Source organism: Lupinus angustifolius, chromosome LG15 (genome assembly GCF_001865875.1).
Source record: "Lupinus angustifolius cultivar Tanjil chromosome LG15, LupAngTanjil_v1.0, whole genome shotgun sequence".
NCBI lineage: Eukaryota > Viridiplantae > Streptophyta > Magnoliopsida > Fabales > Fabaceae > Lupinus > Lupinus angustifolius.
In genome coordinates this window covers 7,978,880-7,986,472 of record NC_032023.1, presented here as the reverse complement: position 1 = coordinate 7,986,472, position 7,593 = coordinate 7,978,880, and the positions used below count along the sequence as shown (strand labels likewise).

Genomic DNA, 7,593 nt, shown 5'->3' with positions numbered 1-7,593 from the left:
ACTTGGAAAGAGAGCAAGGATGGTCAAGTTGAGTTCTCATCTTTGACAGGTTAATAATAAATCACTACTAATTATATCATGTGTTAATATTTTTTTTGTTGACATATGTATTAATACTTTGTTACTTTTAGTAATTTCCATATACATTATTTTTATATTAAATTATTTTTTTAAAAATATAGCAATTTTTTTAAAAATTTTATGCAATAAACTTATATTCAAAATTTTCCAAACTTTATACATAGTATTCCATTTTATTTTCAAATAATTTCAAGCTCGCAGAGGAATTAGTGGCACTGAAAAACAATAATATTCGAAAATGGGGAGATCAGTGTAGATGGGGTTTTGTATAAATTTCAATCTCATAAGTCATAACACGTATTATACATCGCTTTAAAGCCATCAAACTCAGACCTTTATATAACTCAAACAGGACAATAAGCTTCAACAAAAGAAAATAGTGGTTTTATGAAGTTGAAATTTTATTAAAATATAACTGAATAAATGTATGAAACTGAAGTCATACCCAAGTACTAACAAAACCAATCTTGGTAAATAAAACTAATAAAGGGAATAATACATTACAAGGGGTTCATTGAATATAAACGTCCTACTGCAAGAACTCTCTTGGATCAGTAACAAAACCAGTCAATGCAGATGCTGCAGCTGTATATGGAGAAGCCAGGTATATTTCACCTTCCTTGTGCCCCATTCTGCCAGGGAAGTTCCTATTTGTGGTTGAAACACAAACCTGCACAACCATCAAATATTCCATAAGCAATGGAATAAAGTTAACAAGTCTCATTACTCATCATATGGTAGAGAAGCCATTCATCTGTGCTAGTTACAACATTAAGAAACATACATTTTATATTCTACAATAAAAATTGAAGAAAAAAAACAAGAGAAAAAACCATCTTCATTCTCATCAAACCCAGCTTACATCCTACTCTTCAGGGATTTATTTTCTTTTGCATTGTACAGTTTTTAAATTGTTAGGATTTTACTTTATTTTATTTAGAAAAAATAAAATAAAGTGATCATATAATCATGTCTTACCTTTTTCTTCTTTCATAATACCCTATCTAACTACATAGTATAGAGCAAATAGTGACTCAAGTGAGAACAATTCTTACACAAAAACTGTGAGAACAATAAATTTGGGTCTTAAAATCAGATGGATGGTTTGAATTAAAAGTTAGTGATTGGTCACATGCATAGTTGACAAGATCGAGATCCTACGTAAGATCGGAAGGGGTAGATGAAAACGTAAAACGTGTGATCGTAACACGGATCGTAAGATCCTACCAAATATTGAATTTTTTATATATACATATACACAATATAATAAAAACTTCAACTTCCTCTATTGTTATAACTCACATGATCACTTTTAATCTTGACCATTCAAATAATATCCAATAGTCCATATTAAGTGTTCTCATTTCTCAAAGTAACAATTGTTCTTACTGAGTCACTTCTGCATACACCATTTAACATATGGTTGCCAGTTTTACCCTTTCTAATTACACTAGTGTCTTGGGTTTAACCATTTCTAATTTCACTTGCTGAAAGGTTCATTTTATTTCATGTGATGCAACGCAACTGGGTAGGAATTATGAGAGAAGCAAAGATATAGATAATTGTTGATTATATTACAAGATACTCCTGACAGAAGCAAAGGAACTTGCCTGAGGTTCATTCAATCGTGCATATGTATCTTTTGGGCCACCCAAACAAGCACCGCAACTAGGACTAGCAGGTGTGTCACACCCAGCTTCTTCAAATATCTGTGAGCAAGTCTTTCCACCTGATCCAGGGACTGGGATGCTATACAAGTCCATCCAAACCTGAAACTCAATTAATAGAAATGTCAGAATGAGTTATCTATCATTGCAATCAACGTGGAATTCATTAACTGTAAAACCACTGAGGCAAAGGTATCAAACCTTCTGTGTTGCAGGCACGAGAAATGTGGGAACTTTGACCTTTTTACCCTACAGATATATCAAGTTCTTCATTAGGGGAAATAGTATCATATCAAAAAGATTAAAAAAAATGTGGGGATGGATTTTAAGATAAATAAATGACCCCAACATGCACTTCGAAGATTCACAGGAGTCAGGAGACATTTACACAAAACATGTCTAAAAAGCAGCATAAATTATATATAAAACTGAGTAAATGATTCAATGCAAGATGTAATACCATATAAGAATGTACACAAAAAAATACCATACAAGAAAACAGGCAGACTGCATTTTAGAAGACATTTACACTTTGGCATATAGAACTTTGCATGCACATTAGGGAAATATATTGCTTACTGCTGCTAGAAAAACTTTTGCTACAGCCAAGAAATCCTCTGTTTTTCCACCGGTACAAGATCCTATGTACACTCTGTCAATTTCCACATCCTTGCACTCTCTTGCTAAAGCCCGGTTATCTGGAGAGTGAGGCTGCAACATCCATATGCATTGTATTAGCTGTGAAATGGTGTTGAGTAATAACAAAAAAATAGTACAGAAAATAAACAAAAAATAAAACCAGTGGAAATGTGAAGGACTGACCTTGGCCACCAATGGCTCCAATTTTCAGACATCAAATCTATACTCAGAAAGAAAACTAGATACCAACATAAAAAATAAAAAACAGGTCTGAGTAATGGGTAAAAATGATCACCAATGGATACTAATATTTCAGTTGCTAGTAGCTACATTCCGTTTCTCTTCAGCATAATTTTGCAGATGTTATGTTAGTTCTCCTTTATTAACTTCTAGATGATGCATGCTAAAATATAACCATGTCAATGAACAACAATCATGCATATAAGTTTGGTCTGTGATAGGAGTGGGCCTAAACCTACTATCACTAAAGTGTACACAAGGAGGCACAAACTGAAGGCGGGAAACACGCCAGGCGGGAAATAACTACTTTTTGAATTGAGTAGTTAGTTAAGAAGTTATAAATAGTAGAATAAGAAAGGAAAAGGCAGTTTTTGTAATAAGTAAGTAGTGCAGGAACTGATTTCTGGAAATCAGTTAGGAATCTTGTAATCTCTCTTCTCTCTCTCTCTCTCTACACACAATTTACTCACATTGAATAAGATACTGGATTTAGGGTTGCCTAATCCAAGCAATTCATTGAATTCGTGTGCTCTCTATCTCAATTCCTCTTAAATTCTGTACCAGTTCTAACAGTCTGATAGGTTAAATCCATATACAACATGACAATCCAAAGAGGAGATTTTTCGAAGAAGCGGGCCAAGTTAGATATGAACATGTAATTGGAGGGAAAATGGTGTGGGTTGATATTTGATCAGTAATCATTGAAAAGAAGTTGAGGCTCGTCTTGTGATTAAATTTCGGGCCTATGATGACACATTTAATATGATTAGTGCCTATTCAAATGAAGATCATTTGGGCATGTGTGGAGGATATCCTTAGATGTCCCAATAAGGAAAGTATATCAAATGAAGATTAGTCTCATTTCTATAGGACAAGGGAGACCAAGAAAAACAATAGGTAAAACGGTTTAGAAACCAATGCTTTGTCAATGGCATGATTTATGATAGAGCACTATGGCATTGTTCGATCCATGTAGTTGACCCATCTAGTGGGACTGAAGCATAATTATTGTTTATGTTTTAATTTCATTAAATGACGAGAGAACAAGAGTAACAAAATCATAACTAAAATATATTCACATAGTCAATGAAAACTTCCTTAGTAATCACAAGGAAGTGACACCATTGGGTCTATATTACTATGATAAATATTTTTCGTGTTTATTTTACAAACATCATTCCAATTATATACTACAACTTGTCCATCAAAACATATAATGCCAATAGATAAAATGCAATTTATTGAATAATATCCCATACATGGAACATTTACTTTTCGTTATCAATCATCACGGAGTGTTAAGGGGTAAACCAAGGAATTAGAAATATATTGATTACCTTGCTTGCAGGTCACTGTAAACTGGTTCATATGGCACAGATGTCCTACCCTGCACGAGAAATAAAAACAGTATTAAAGCCAATTCTGGCCAAGACATAGGCAACATATGCAAAGGGATCACGCGTGGGGAACACAGACAGCCACTACTCCATCAAAACTTCATGAGATGACATATTCATTGGGCAGGATTAGATATTGGAATCAATAAGATGAAAAAGAAAAGCATGATACAGTCACTAGTCACTACTATTCAAGACATGATAGAATCATACACACTCCTCTGATGATAACAGAGCCAAAGAATTACCAAGCTGAATCTTGTCCCAACCTAGGTATGGAAAAGTAAATGCAACCAATTTTTTATTAAAAGAAAAGGGTAGTTCATTGGTTCATTGAGAGAAAGAAGAGAGGTATGTGCAAAAATGCTAACATATACATCTAACATGAGGGGTAACAAAACAATTTAAGTGCATCTGCTCAGTTTCACAAACCTCAAGATATTTAAATGTAGTGTTGTCAGCAGGAACAATACCATTCTTTCCTCCAGCTTCAACAGCCATGTTGCACAATGTCATCCGTTCTTCCATCTATCCAATGGGTAAATAACATAAACAATAGAGTTACATCATAGCATAACATCTTGCTGAACATACTTACATTTAAACTTTCAATAGTTGAGCCAACAAACTCCATTGACTTATAGGTTGCACCAGCCACAGATATTTCACCAATAGTCTGCAAGGTAAATATTCACTCATGTCAGGATGTGATTCTTATATTCCCTACATGCAAACAAGCTAATTAAAGAACCCAAGGTTACCATATTAATCTGAAATATTCAGCAGAAACAAATCAAGTATACTTACTTGCAAGATCAAATCCTTTGCAAGCAAATAAGGGGGCATTTCTCCATCCATTACAAATCTCAGAGTTGGAGGCACCTGCAATTTAACAATTACCACTACTATTAATAAAGAGAATAGAAAGGTAATAGTAAAGAATGAATCTTAAACATAGTAACTTGAAACAAAGACCTTAGTAAAACATAGAATTACCTTGAGCAGGAGCTTCCCTGCTCCCAACACAAAACCTGCATCGGTATTGCCAATCCCCGTAGCAAATTGACCAAACGCTCCAGCAGTACAAGTGTGAGAATCGGTACCTAAGAGAACCTGCAGGCAGCAGAATGGGATTAACAAAGCAAGAACCATTTTTTTGTCAAACAACACAATACTTGAACATTCTTTCAAATAACTTTTTAAACTAAACAAACCTCTCCTGGCCTACAATGACCTTCCTGAGCAAGAGCAACATGGCAAACACCTTTGTAGTCTGGATTTGCCTACATTGTTATAATCTCGCAGTCAACATTCATGGACATCACACAATACAATGATCTTTAAGAATTGAAACAACCAAATTAATAATTTAATACTAAGAAATGAAAAGAACATGTACCTTGAAATTACTAAGATCCTTAATATCATAGAAGTACTTGATATTCTGCTCGTTACAAAAATCTCTTAATATGTCTACATTACGATTGGCACGTTCATCACTTGTGAATATATAGTGGTCAGGTATTATTACAATCTTTTCGCGATCCCAGACCTTCAATTTCAAAGGATTTGTGCAGTCAGGATAACAAAATGACAAAAAATTGGTCTTAGCATGTAAGAGGAACAGACATTAAGCAACTGTAGAAAATAAAACAGATCCTTGAATGAGTCTGATCCTACTTTCTTCAGATCACTTTCATAGTTTCATTACACAGAATCAATCCCATTTTCTTCAAAAACTATCATAATCGAAAGACACCCCTTTCCCAAACTACATAAAACTGAAGTCAATAACTCCAATACAATCCAAGCTCACATAAAGAATGTTCACATACCAGTTCAATGCTTAATCCAAAATAAATTTACAACCATCTTAAATCAAAATCCCAGACAAGACATTGAGAAATGGCAATCCAATTACCTTGGCATTCTCACCAAATTCCCTCTTAAAAATCCCGATAGAACCAGGGCCACAGACATCATGTGTCATCAAAACATCAACATTAACCCAAACATTATCCCCAGGACTCAAATAGGATTTCTCAGAAGCTCTAGCAAATATCTTCTCTGTCATCGTCATTGCCGTTTTCACCTGAAACCAAACAAGCCTCAAATTACCAACAAGGTCTCAAAAGTCACAAAAAACCAAAAGGCTAAACATAAAAAAAAAGTAGTAACGGAACTGATCCAGTGGTTGATGGTTGGCGTTGCGCTTGGTGTGGTGCAGCAATGGAGCAACAGATTCTCCTGGAAGCCGGTTTGTGGCATCTGTGACGTGAACTAGAAGGAGAGAGACCAATATCTTTCTGAGAAACCAAAAAACACATGGGTTAGTGCAAAGTTAACATTTTTTTATAAAAGGATGCAAAATAAAAAAATATGCAACATATGAGGAAAAATAGGAGAATGAAATTAATGTGATAATTGGTGTAAAAAGAAGAAAAGAACCTTTGATTGGAAGAAGGATGTAGAAGTTGGAGCAATGAGAGAGGAAGCCATGATCATAGCTACACAAATATTGAGATTTCAATCAATTATTATTCCAATCAAAATCTTGTAATCTAAGGGTCTACTTGCAAGTTGAGTTTTGGAGGGAAATGAAAAGCTTCAGAGATATGAAATACACTCCTGAGTTCACTCTACAGACTTATGTTTCACTTTCTTTCCTTCCGAAACCCAACTCACAAACAGAATCTTCCCTTTTATTATTTGAATAGTAAAAGGGAAATGAAAACAATACACAAGAGTATAGGGTATAGTATAGCATTATGATGAGTAGGAATAGTACAAATATGAGTATCAGAACAATTTCAATCAAAGTGATTCATTTCATGTAGAATAATGAATAGAATCAGATTTGTTAATTATTAGTACTAGCAATAAAATGGAAAATAATGAACGGAATCGAAACTGAGCAGAAATGTCACTTACCTGGAGAGACGGTCTTGATGGCACGGCGGAGCGTGAATTGATCTGGCGGCTGTGGTCTACGTTTTTTGGGTGAAGCAGGTCGGAAAAGGGTACCTTTTTGTAAGGTGGATTTGGAAATAAACAAGCGATAAAACTACCGTCAAAATAATTAAAATATTTCATACCTTTTTAATATGAGAAAAAATGTATATCTTTAATTCATCATTTATTTTGAATTATTATCGATTTAATGCAAATAAATGATGAATAATAGACTGATTGTGTATAAAATCTTTATATTATCATTGCATAAATACTACACTCTTTTAATATTTTGATATTTAAGGTTGTATGTACTTCTATACTAATATATGAATATAACTAATGGGTATTTAGTTAATTGAACAACGTGTAATTTCTATATTTCAATTTTGTCATTATTATTATATAAATATGCATAAAGCATATTCAGGTAATTGAACATGTATAATTTCATTCAATTCCATTTAGTAATCTTTAATAAATAATTTCTATATTCGAATTTTATCATTTTGTAACATTTTAATAATAACTACATCAAACTTGCACATATTCTTTTATTCTTTTCTATTAATGTATTACTATTATTTCACACATTCTCATACTTTTATTTTCTCTAT

General features: G+C 33.5%; 1 pseudogene; it reads right to left on the bottom strand.

Moving 5' to 3' along the window:
• LOC109328076 lies at positions 459–7,079 on the bottom strand (annotated as a pseudogene).